Here is a 13,043-nt window from a genome sequence, read left to right on the forward strand (position 1 = left end):
TAAACTGTCCTCTACTGATCCGTGGAAGTGTAGTTCGCTGAAAGTTTCGTGACGTATCCATGGCGCGCAGTGGCGCACCCAGGATGTAATCTTGGGGGGGGGGGCGCGTTGAACCCAGCCCTAGGTTTTGCGTGATGACCTTTTTTTTAAGCAAAAATATCTATCAACGGTACCCAGGGCGGTGATGGTAGGTAAGGCGCTTTTTTCGCGCATGCGCGAGTTTCGTCAGGACCGTATCTACGTCCGAAGTTTGTAGGGAACTGTGGCAGCATCGGCGGCGCCCTACGCCGCACAGTGGTGCGAAATGGCCATAGAGCGGAAAAAAATCTATAAAAACCAAACTACCCAACAAATCTGTTTGAAAATTTGTAGAAAGCATGCCACAGGTACAACGGTTACGTGGCAACAATTAAAATTAAAAAATTGTATTAATTATTAACTAAAATGGGCTAATTGAAAAGCTTTGCATTACGCACATCCTTTATTGGATAAACTTCCGAAAAGCCCATACCTCCAATTTTTTTATACTCTGGATTCTTACGTATTTTGACGTGCTGATTACGAATATGATAGTGAAATTTGGCGCAATTGGCGTTTTTTTATTTACTTCCGTAAATAACCCAGACCTAACCCGGACCTATCATTTTTCTCAGGAAGTATTATCTTTATGACAAAAATCAATAGGACATAAAATGTGTATTTTGATGAGGTCTACAACTTTTATCTGAAGTATTTTTCAAAATTCCCATTATTTACGGAAGTAAATAAAAAAACTATAATTTTTATTTGCGCCAATTTTCACTATCATATTCGTAATCAGCACGTCAAAATACGTAAGAATCTAGAGTATAAAAAAAATCGGAGGTATGGGCTTTTCGGAAGTACACCCCTTTATTTCTTGAAGCATACAACAAATTCTTTATTACTAATTCTTTATTTTATTTCTTTATTAGAGTTTAACAAATCTCGACCACCTTCGGTCAATCTTCGCTGCAATTGGAGCGATAACTTCCCTTAATCCGTCATAATGGTCAGAGCCTCGGTACATTTATGTACGTTACGATTGCTTGTAAGTACAATCTCCACCAATTCTTCATTACTGATGTTGAAGGTTTCCATTATGTAAAATAAGCAACGCTACACAACACCTTAAAAAATACTATGCAACACTCTTCAGCACATTAACCTGACTATACGCCTTATATTAGGAGTCCTCTCCTCTAATTAGCGGTTGTCCGTTGTTTAATTTGCCGATGCCCGTCATTTTTTCATTAAAATGACCATAGAAGACTCGGACAAACTTCCGAGTGTTTTGCCCGTCGTTTTGGTAACAAATATTCCGAACATCGGAGCGTTGGCACAATAACAGTTGAAATATGCTAAAATAAATGATTTATTTTATTTATCATTTATTTTAGCATATTTCAACTGTTATTGTGCCAACACTGCGCATTCTCGAAAAATAAAAATTTGAGTAATAAAAATTTGCATTGCGTAATAAAAAATTCTCAACTGTGACCCACTCACATTTAAAATTTATTAAAATACACGTCTAATGTAAATGCTTTTTAAAAGTTTATTTATTTGGACCCGTAATGAAAGTTCAAAATATGCCTTTTGTAGATCTACGTTAGTTAAATATGTGCTGAATATTTCATCGAAATCGGTTGACGGTGGAAAGAACGACACGCATCGAAAGATGTACGAATCTGTGAATTTTGAGCAGGAACTGACCAGAAGCTGTACATACCAAGATTTTTACCACTTCTAACTTCTAACCGCTTATACCTCGTGTGTATGTTAATCGATTTCGATGAAATTTTCAGTATATATGTAACTAACATTGATATACTAAACATATATTTTAAATTTTCTTTACGGCGACAAATAAAAAAATTTTAAAAGTTCCTCTTTTTATGTTATTGCTATTTTTTTCAAAAAATTTGTTGCACGTTATTTAGTAAACAACTGCATCTAATTGATCACACAAAATCAGGCCGTTTGGTAAAAGTTTAGAAAAGTTATTCCGTTTTAAAAGGCGTACACGGATACATGCGACTGACTATGGTTAGAAAAAATTGGTCGCAGAGCCAGGTTCGCAGGAGTTCGCAGCCAAAACCTGGTTGGATATATACTTTAAAGTGTGTTGCATGATTTGCAACAAGTTTTATCTTGGCGCGTTTTGGCGCAAACAAGTTATGTCAAATTAAACTTTAATTCTACAATTCAAAATACATCTTTTTCAATTTGTGTTTCAGATAAATAAATGACACTTACATTAATTAAAGCTACGTTAAATAAATCATCGATTATAAACATAATCAAATTATAATATTGTTCAAGTGTTTTAATGTTTTAGATTCTTGTGGCTGCGTTTATATGTAGACGCATTTATAAGCCAAAATCGCAGGTTTCCTGTTACCAAACTTTCATGTCATATCATTCCTAGAAATAAGTGATATTTATAAAAAATTTTTATTGGTTTAAATACTCGAACTATCTAGTAAACGAAATTGCAATGAAAAATCAATGTACCTAACATTCGAAAAATTGATTTTTTTCCCCGTCTGCACCACTGTGCGCCGCTGTCACAGTGGGCCGAAAAACGGGAATAAAATATTGCAGCGTTATTTATGGGCTTAGGGTCATAAAAAAGTAGGTCGTTGGATTCGTCTTGACGCCAGCTATAACATAATGAAATTATGCGAAATTAGCGAGGTGGCCAAGGTACCCGATCTTCGTACATGACTGAGGTCATCTGAGGTTAGAATAGTCGCGCATGCGCGAAAAAAGCGCCTTACCTACCATCACTGACCCAGGGCTATTCCGCGATTTTAATTTTGGAAGCTGAACATTTTTTTCTTGGTGGGGGACTTGGCCCCCTGGCTCCCCCCCTGGGTGCGCCACTGATGGCCCGAGGAAAGTTGACAATGCACCTCGTGCGTCGGTGGACGAGCGTCTCGTTTCCGTTGTGTGAGAGGACAGAGCCGCGTCCACGCGGAAACGGACGCGGCGACTAGGATGATCTTAACCCTCCGGCAGCGCAGGCTTGCTTGCTCTCACGATTTTAATCCGTGGAAATTGTGTCGGTAAACACGCCGATTGTTCGCCGGTAGGAACGGCCGCGTTTACGTCACGCCGCCCATTCTGAAAAGTAATCTACACCGTATTGTCGGCCCCCGTGGAAAAAGAGAGGAGGAAGGCTGTTGCCCGCGCGCCCGTCCATCCACGAGGACTTAGCGTGCCGGCTCTTCCTCGCTCTTTAGCGCTGGCTTAAAGTTCGATTCAGAGCCGCGCAGCTTGATCTGTCACGGGCATTGAGGATCGCGGTCGGATGATCACGCGTAAGCACGTTATTCGTAGCGGCTTTCCAGCCGCGGTATCGTTGCCTCTTATAGGGGTTGGCTGTTGCTTCGAACGCTGCGCCGCGCCGTGCCGCACCATGGTGAGAGGGCAGGGAGAGAGGGGATAGTACAAGTCCCACTACCGTCGCTACTCGGATTATCTCTCGGTTAATACGGATCGAGAGCACCGACACCGGCTACCTGGTGTCGAAGAAACAGTACGTTTTACCTGGTGCGAGATACCCTGCCTCGACATGACAATGGATGAAATTTGTCAAGAATAGAGAGACTCGAGCCGAGCCTTCTCTCCTCTGGAGTACTTTGTCCGAGAGATCGAGCACCTTCGAGAATCAAGCTTCATAGATACCTACCAGGTTTCATTATACGTTACACAATTTGGCCTACGACGAATATACATATGTATACCATGTTGGGAGGAAATTATAATGCAACGCAATATACCTCTCTTTAGAATGATTTATAGAAAAGATATTAACATTATTTCCATAACAACGTATTAGGGGAGTTCCCTTAATATTTATATTTGGCCCGATCATCGTATTACGGGCTATGCCCGTAGTTGTAGGTTAATAATGGCTTTAACAAAAAAAAAAATGGAAAGAAGTCATACAACGAGAGGGCGATCACGTTTTTTCATGAAACTTGAAGGTATGTTTACAAAATTAACAATATGCAACTGCTCGAAAAACGTCACAAACTTATGGGATGACCTAATACACTCTTTCTTCATTTCCTTATACGTTTTATAGTTCTGTCACGGGGTGTACACTCACCGAAATTTCTATAAAGTCACTGTGTTTTGTACCCGTGCGAAATCAAGACGCGTCTGTTTATTCTTAAGGCCTGGTTTGCGTTGAATTTTTGTCCAGAAGAATTTAAAAATTTATTGGGAGCTCAAATTGGGTGCCAAAAAGGCATAATAAGACCAGATACGATAAATCAACAAAAATGGTGATATTTTTAAAATATCTATGAAAATGAAAATGACTTTATACAAGAAATTTGGACCACTGTATGTACGAAGAGAAATTTCCATACCGGTATACAAATATCTGACCACACACTGGTCAGCCAGCATGTCCTCTTCACAAGGACCACACTATACTTCTCAGCCACACGCTGTACATATAAACGACACACAGCACACAGTGTTCCGTTGTCGTTTGCTTTGGTATCGGCGCGATAAAGACGCAAAGCAACGGGGACAGAGCGTGTAAAAAGCGTGCCAGCAGATATCCACGAGTAGCATCCTCGGTTTGCGAGGCTGTTGCGGATCGCAGCTGTGTGCATTGGATCCAGGCTACCTAATTTTCGAGAGGGCGGACGGGGGGTCAGAAACCACCTGGAATCCCCGGGATCAGGGGAGTGAGACCATTCGGATGCGCCGAGCCGTACAACGAGCCGCCACGGAATAAGGGATGCTCTTGTATCCTGTCCTCGTCCCTCCGGCCTTCGAACGCCACGGTGTTTCACGTTCCAGCCTCTGGACTATACCACTTTTTTATAGTGCGGTGGTAGACGATTATACGCGCGTATAACTAATGCCAACTCTCTCCTCCGGGTAGGCACCCGTAGCACGAAAGCTACCGGCGCGGCGGCGCGGCGAGACACCAGGAGATACTTACCGCATGTTGCTATAATGAGTCCGGAGCACGGTAGACAGAGAAGCTTAGACGGGGCCGAACGGGGGGAAACGGTGCTGCACCCCCACCCCGGTGTATCCCTCTTTTCATTGAACGCCGCAAAAGGCGGCCGATGCCTCGAAAGAAAGATTAAAGTGCCGCGATCCTCGGTAGTTCGTTTATCGGCCGCTTTTTCATCTACGGTTCCTCGCGTTTTCTTCTCCCGTCCGCTTCCAAAGAGCCGCCGAACTCTTTGAGGAGGCGCACCGTAGTCGACTCGGAAGTTACGCTTTCCTTTTGTGCATGGGCCGAGCTATTTGAAAGAGAAATTTACGAATTTTCTAGCATGCTCTACCCGCGAGGAATCTCCCGTTTGCTTTTTCAGTTATTTACTATCTCGAGTCTTGCTATTCATCGGCGATTGAGTTAGGGTTGAGCTGCGATAGAATTAATTCGAATTAATTCCATGGTTCCAGGTTGAAACATACATACTACAGCGGGACTCCATTTATCTAAACCAGCATCGTCGGAATGCCCAGTTTACTGAACTCTCGTGGTCCAGCTCCTACTGTGCGAACTGACTGATCGCGGCATGCGCCGCTTATCCGAACTGTATTCAAATAGGTGAGCATATCCAGAGATCAGCAATTTGTGTTTTGAGATGGTTCAATGGTCATTTTATCATTAATTTGTTTGCGTAATTATCATTCACCGGGGTTCAATAGTAATTGAGGTTCGTTCATTGGCGATTTGGCCCATTTTTCGTTTAATCCTATGCTGGATTTGGAATAGAAGCTGCAACCATTAAATGTTGTTACAACATTGTTCTAGAGTGAAAGATCTTAACAGTAAACCGCGCGGTATTCTTTTAATACTATTCTATTATACATATAATAATTCTAATTAAAATACTCAGGAAATGAAATAACGATTTGCGAATACTCATTTCAAGTTAAACGTGTTCATTCAGGTTAACCGAGCACACTAAGTAAACGATAATTCCTTTTTGTAACACAGATTTGTATGGTTTTATACACCTGGACTAGCTGTACCCGCGACTTTGTCCACGTGCAATAACAAATCCAAAAGTTTTAAGCAGTAACGTCTAAACGTTAAGCAGAATCTCGAATCTGATGTCCTTAAAATGCTTCGTATAGACCTGAACATTTCAACTCAATAGACTGCCAACATTTTCTGTATTTCTTTGTATAGTATACGCCGCTGCAGCTCCCATAGTTGTTCGCAAGAAAATGTGGAAATAGCACAAATCCGTTCCGATCGCCGGTCGTCGAAATGTTCGTCGAAATGCGCGGTTCGCGGGCGCTGTTCGTCGAAATATTCTAGTCTGTACGAAGCCTAATAGTATCGTCGGGGAGTGTACACACAATGGTGAAACTACGTACAGGAGAAGAAAGAGAGTGAGAAAGGGATTTTTCGGGAACGTGAGTGCGTGTATGTTTTATTTACAAAAGGGATTCGATTACACCCGGCTAGTCTGGACAAACGGTACGTCGCGCGTCGGTGTAATTATTATCGATATTGCGTTTTCTATCCCGCGACCGGTGCGCTCCGCTCCGCTTCGCAAAATGTATTCCTCTGGCGGGCATACCAACGTTGTACAAGGGTTCAATCGCGGTTTGGCGAGGGGTTGGAAAATCGGACAGTGGGACGGGGCAGGGGGATGTTTCGAAGCAGGGCGGACCATTGAAGGGAAAACATGGTGGCCACTGGTTGCGGCATTCATCAGAGGCGGTACTCTGCGTACCTTTTAAGAATCTCCTCTCCTCTTCTTTTCTCTCCTCTCCTCTTTTCTCTCCTCTTCTCTCCTCTTTTTTTTGCTCCGACATTCACGTGTGCACCGGCACACGGATACGCCGCCGGGGCCGGGGCCGGGGATTGTGAGAAAAAACTTTCCATTGAAAATATTCGCAATAAAGGGACCGCCTTCGTCGGCTCCTTTCACCTAATGTTCCACGGTGCCCCGGGAAAAAATCGTCGGCATGTATTTACACCTACTTTCGGCTACTTGGAAACGCATTATCGCACTCTTTTCCGGGACCCAGTGTCTACGCGGTTTCCTGAGAAGTTTCACGGTTTACCAGATACATTCGGCTCCATTGTGGACTGCTTTCGTTGGGTAAAAAAAGCGGTTACTTGCCGAGGTACATTGTGGTTCCTGTTGTCTGATATTTAGGACTTCGGCTGAAGCATCAAAGTTGTACATAATGGGCAAATGATTTAAAATTTATTTATTTATTCAGTTTTTATAGAAGTGTAGTTACGTCGTATAAACGAAGACAAATTATACTTCACAATTAAATAAAATAAATCTGGCAAGTATTTGAATGCGATAAAACGCGAAAACTGGAAAATTTTGAGTTGTGACGTTCTTCTCGAGCATGGGCGATTTGTTCACGATTTGACCGTGTCGATGAAACATAGTGTAACAAAGTTAATGTCGGTAAAATCATGTGGATGAAAACAGTGTCGGCGAAATAAGCTGTCAACGAACCCACGGTAACCGAAAATAAGAAACAAGTCGTTTGGCCGATGTGGTAAGTTTAGTATTAAAGTCTCGCATTACACAAATGAAACATAATTTATATTGGTTCGGAATCTCTCATTCTATTTCTAAAGAATGTATATAAAGGTTAATTATAATCGGATAAATAAGTTTATTGTTTTGTACAGAAACAGCGTGATTGAGGGTGAACGGGACAATGTGCATTCTGTTAATGCAATGATGTCAAACGATGTTGTTGCATTTGAATTTCCGCCTAGATACAAAAAGGAGATATTAGCAGCGTTATAAACGGTATTAATCAATTATGGATTATAAATTAGCTTGAACGCAGTGGCAGGTTCACATCCATCTCAGGGTCATATGATGATTATTTCAATTTCATACAATGGAATTATTCTAGGTCGATAGAAATGTTTAATTTTCGAGTTTAAAATAGCTCCGACTGCAAAAGGATAATAACCTCCATTTAGCTGTAAAAGATGGCGAACAGCGGATAAGAGAGTGCGCAACAACGAAGCAGCAAGGTTCCACGAACAGAGTTTACTGGAATTACATTGATTGGTGCTGGACAGGATTACGAAACGACGTCAAAGGTTTGAGGAATGGTAACGGTGAAGTGCGTGTTCGAGCGCAGAAATAAAGGTGCGCGGGGGAACGGATAAACGCGAACGGGAGAAGCAAAAATCACGGGCAGATGACTTTTAATTACGGAACAGAGGGGTGGCGCGTTCACCGCGGCGCGGAGCAGCGCAGAGCGCGGTGCTGCGGCGAAAGAAAGAGAGAAATCGGGTGGGGGGAGCGGTACGGATCAGAAGCATGACGGATGTTTTCAATTACATTTACATCACTCCCTATCCAACGGTGTCTGATTACACCGAGATGTCGGGCGCCCGTTCCCGTTCCGCAGCGAAATGCACTTGCCGTTTTGATGCTCGCCCTGTTCCCGGTACCGGCGACCCACCATCCAGCTCACCTAACGACGAATGTCCTTTTCTTACGGTGCACGCGTCGATCTATCGATTCTCTTCTGGAAACACGCCTCTCCGTAATTCGAGACGATTTTTTTCGACCCATCTACCGGGAAATCAGTCGACTTTGACCGTGGATCATCTTCGTGGTTAACCCTCCCCCCCCCCCCCGTTCGTCGAAGCCGAATTGAAGAGGTTTGGGAGCTAGAAACAAGTTGCTCTAACTTCTCAAAAAAAATCCAAGGCGTACGGTCTCTGATATTAAAAAAACCAATCGTCCTTTTAAATGTGTCCGAATATTATCGTGGTTCACTGTAATATCTGTTGATCGAAACGCTTCATAAAATTTACATTCGAAAATCGGACGTTTCATATGCAAAAACCTAATTCTACATATTCCGCAGAAACCGATATACATAGAGTCAGTAGGTGGATGCGAAATAATACGGAAATTCGTAAAAATTTGCTTTGAAAATAATCTCTGACATGGTTTCGCTGAAAGGGAGCAGTCACGCGCTGTCTCTGTATCATTTCACTGACTGCATACATATGTATACATATGTATTCCGCGTTCGTAACCAGGTGCGCTTTTTCGAGAGCCCGAGCCAGTTTGTAATCGCGTTTTTCAATAAATGCGTTTCGTACCGGGTTGCGTTATATCCGTGGGATCGTGGATGCTCGAAACCTGGAAATGGGCAATCTATTGTTTACGCGGATAATCTTATTAATGGTACGTTAATCTCTGTGTCCCAACCCCCCCTCTCTCTCTCTCTCTTTCTCTTTCTCTTTCTCTCTCTCTCTCTCTCACGCACACACACACACTGCGTTCAAACAACCACGTTGCAGTTCGTTAACTTAATGGTTATTATTAGGATGAAACACAACTCGTAAACGCTCCCTGCGCAATCCGGATAAGCCGAGAGGCAATAAAGAGAGAATTGTAAATGCCTCGGTTGAAAATGTTGCCAACAATACAGCGGCCTCGGGAACGGTTCCATTCGCGTTAATCGTTCAAATAATACCGGTGAATATGAAATTCGTCTAGTTGGAAACATTGATACGTGTCGCGTTTTATTCGCTGCAAAGAGACCGTGCAACGGAAAAAATATCTTTCGACTTTGGTTTCGCTGTGCACGAGCCCGGTTGGAATGGAACCTCGCATTCTGGTATCAAGAAGAACATGATTGCCTAAAGGGAGAACTGTATTACTGTCAATGAAGCAGCGAATTAACTCTAATTAGAAACCGTTCAATTGGATAGTAATTTCACAATCGATATTATCATAAAATTTTATCAATCGTCGTCAATACATAGTTGTAAACATATCACCTTCTTTTTATAAAATTTAAACATCTTTATAAATACTAACAAACAGATGATCGTTTTATCCTGTCTTAACATTTTATGGCATTTCTATTCACTATTCATATGTATTGGGTTGTGTAATAAATTCCCGCGTTTTTTGTTTTTTATTTTTAATTTTACTTTTTGGCTTTTATATTTAATTTTAATCAATATTTTCAGGCTTTTTCAATGGAAGTTCCATGGGGAGGAAGAAAAATTCATTTTCGACATCTGCTCGACATCTCACTCAAGTTGTGTGGCACCCAAGCTCCAAGTTTTTGAGTAAAGCCCGTGGAGTGAAGATGGTTAGCGATGGTAAGTGATAGACCACGGGAAAAATGCAACGATTCAATTACATTATATTTAAAACTACAATCGCCGAACCTTAAACGGGACTGACTTATATTTCTGTATAATAATTAGACATTTTTCGCAACTGTAAGCACGAATCTGAAAAATTGCCCGCTTTACGGGGTGGATCGATGAAAAAACCGCCCGAGAACAATGTGTTAATATTCATCTCTATCAAAATGGTAAATACACATAGTGAGTGATAGTCAAATTTCATCTAAATCTAGAAATAGTTCTATTATTAATCGTCAATCGTCACGCATGAAATAATTCAGTCATTTAGTACAAAAGCGGTGCTAGTCAATATTTGTCTGTTTGGTTTAACACTATGTTGTATATGTACAATATCTCAAGAGTGTAATCGTTATTAATATACAATAATTGTAATAAATAAATAATTTTAGCGTGTGATTTGCCTAAACCAAACGTAACATCCTTCTACATTATCGTATTTAATAGACCTTTATTTAATTTCTCATTATCCAATGATTAACTGTTTCGACTTGCAGCATTTTTGTATAAAACAGCTCAATAGTAGCATTTATCAATAGTTCAGGGCATCAATAAGTTTAGGGCATAAGTATGTTAGTACTTTTATGTAGAGCACAACAAACTGATGCATCGATTGGTGCAGTCAAAAATGTAGGTTTCCATTTAAAAAAAAAGTGCAGTTGCATTTTTCTGATGCACCGATGCACAAAAGTGCATAAAATCAGTTGCGTAGTATGCACCGTTTGATGCCATTCAACTTTTTCTATACTATAACATTTTCCTCTATTCCCGAACCGTTTAGGAGGTACAGCCTGTCCCAGTTGCGTGAGACAGCCTGTATATGAAATTCATTTGTCGTTTTCATTTTTCATTTAATTTTCAATTAATTCGTTATGCGTTATTTAGACCTTACCTTGCGAGGGTTAACATGAATATCAGCAGCTTAAAAAAAAAATGCAACTATTGTTAATACGAGATTAAATATGTCATTAAACGTAGCCTATAGTCTAGAAAATAGTGGCATACCTCGAGAAATAAGCCAGCCGTTGATTTTTCAATGGATATTATGCTAGTTGCGGAATATTTATTAGAACTACAATCCTGTATTCAGATTCATTGATCCGTACCAACAAAAGAGGGAATCTTTTGTTCGTCGATAACGTCGAATACGTTACAGGTGGATTTTTTCAGTGAAATCATTCGATGCAGTCGACAACTGTATGACATTTAAATACCGTGTGGATCAGTGAGGTTCCAATGGCTTGTATCATCGTCGCGTAACGATCGCAGGGCACTGTGTCGGATTCGACTTCAACTTGATAAATCCAATTGTACGCGATGGATAAGCTGAAAGGTACACGAGAGCCGTGACCAAAGGATCGGCTCAAAATTCTGACAACGATATGACTGTTACACGTTTCACGGAAGATATCTAATCCTACCGTCACAGACAGGTAGGCAAACTATGTATACGTAGGTATGTATAATCTATTTCCTTCGACGAATTCCTTAATTATTAAGCACATGAAATTTTCTTTCATTTTGTACATGGCACATAGGGATGTTACCAGTCGATAGAGAAGTTGGTTATTTAGACACGTTGATAGGAAACAGATGATTGTATAAAAAAGCGGAAGATAAATAACCATTACAATTGTAAGTCATCATTAGACTATGGATTTTATGCGTCTCTCTGACAAAACTGACTAATTGCAATTCGAAACAATGGACAGATTAAAAGAAGCCAAAGAGTATCGTCATGTTACTTTCTGATTACCAAGATTATATTAACCCTCGCAAGGAAAGGTCTTAATAACTTAGACAGCAGATCTTTATGCAAAATAAAAATTTAGTACCTGAATTGCAACAAATTGGAGTGAACAAAAATGTGTAGCAACTCTCCGAAAATCAATAAAAGTTATTTGTTTGCACTATAAATATGTGTTTTACTAATTAATTATATGTAGTTATATGTAAATTTCTTGTAAGAAATTATTAATTGCAAAGTATGTAGTTCTAGTCATCCTTTCAGTTTACAAGAGGATATAACTGTCTCTCTCTCTTTAACTTTGATAGAAACTTTGCTGCGCTAGCTTCGGCAACTCTGACGTGTTTATAGGACCGTCCATTCAAAAATTTGGACATCTCGTGTACGCAACAGTTTCGTCGTAAGTCCGTGGCTGCATCCGTAAAGCCGATAGCAAGCCTACGCGTAAAGTGGGTGCTCACTTGTGGGATTAACGACCGAAATAAATGAGAAGTGTCACTCAAACGTCTGAACATAATTACACAGGTACATCTATCCGCTACTCGCCTACCCGTTCTATTCTAATCTGGTTATCTGGTAATCGACCGACTAAACTCGTCCGTTTCTCCTTCTTCGTCGTTCCACTGTATAACGCGCTATCCTCTTTCTCCAGATCTTTATCATTTTCAACACTGTTTCACACCATTCTAACACAAGCAGCGTATACATATATCTGTTCGTGTCAAATTGGTCAAATTAATAGGTTTACAAAAGTTATTAGGTCGTTCGGAAAGTCATTTTCTCAAGGGGAATCGGACGCCAATTTTTTACTACTCTCACAGTCCCATAATAATAGTGAGAAAGTGAATATTTAAACGGGAATTATTGGCGAATGCGAAGCATTCGTGTCTGCGATTTTTCACGCAACTCAAAGATCCCGTGCCCGTAGAATTTCTGTTTTTTTATTAGCAAAAATTGTTATATGACTTTTCACGACTTTATTTGAAATGTATTTGCACCGCATAATGAATCTTGAAAGGAGCAAAAATATGGTGATCCGATGGTACATCCTTTTTGCGTAAACAGCACACAACTGTTTCTTTCGTGCACTGCATTTTTACCATTGCGGTA

At 40.8% G+C, this 13,043-nt stretch overlaps 1 long non-coding RNA gene across 3 annotated transcripts; it reads left to right on the plus strand.

Moving 5' to 3' along the window:
- The first annotated feature begins 5,916 nt into the window (after positions 1 to 5,916).
- LOC143216389 (uncharacterized) lies at positions 5,917 to 12,091 on the plus strand. Of its 3 annotated transcripts, XR_013010555.1 has the most exons (7): positions 5,917 to 7,542; positions 7,679 to 7,802; positions 7,912 to 8,104; positions 10,004 to 10,138; positions 10,247 to 10,356; positions 11,343 to 11,619; positions 11,725 to 12,091. It is a non-coding gene; the product is annotated as an uncharacterized LOC143216389 (long non-coding RNA). The 3 variants fall into 3 exon arrangements; XR_013010554.1 differs by having other exon boundaries at positions 7,912 to 10,138; XR_013010556.1 differs by having other exon boundaries at positions 7,912 to 10,138; positions 11,357 to 11,619.
- Positions 12,092 to 13,043: the final 952 nt, after the last annotated feature.

Source organism: Lasioglossum baleicum, chromosome 15 (assembly GCF_051020765.1).
Source record: "Lasioglossum baleicum chromosome 15, iyLasBale1, whole genome shotgun sequence".
Lineage (NCBI taxonomy): Eukaryota > Metazoa > Arthropoda > Insecta > Hymenoptera > Halictidae > Lasioglossum > Lasioglossum baleicum.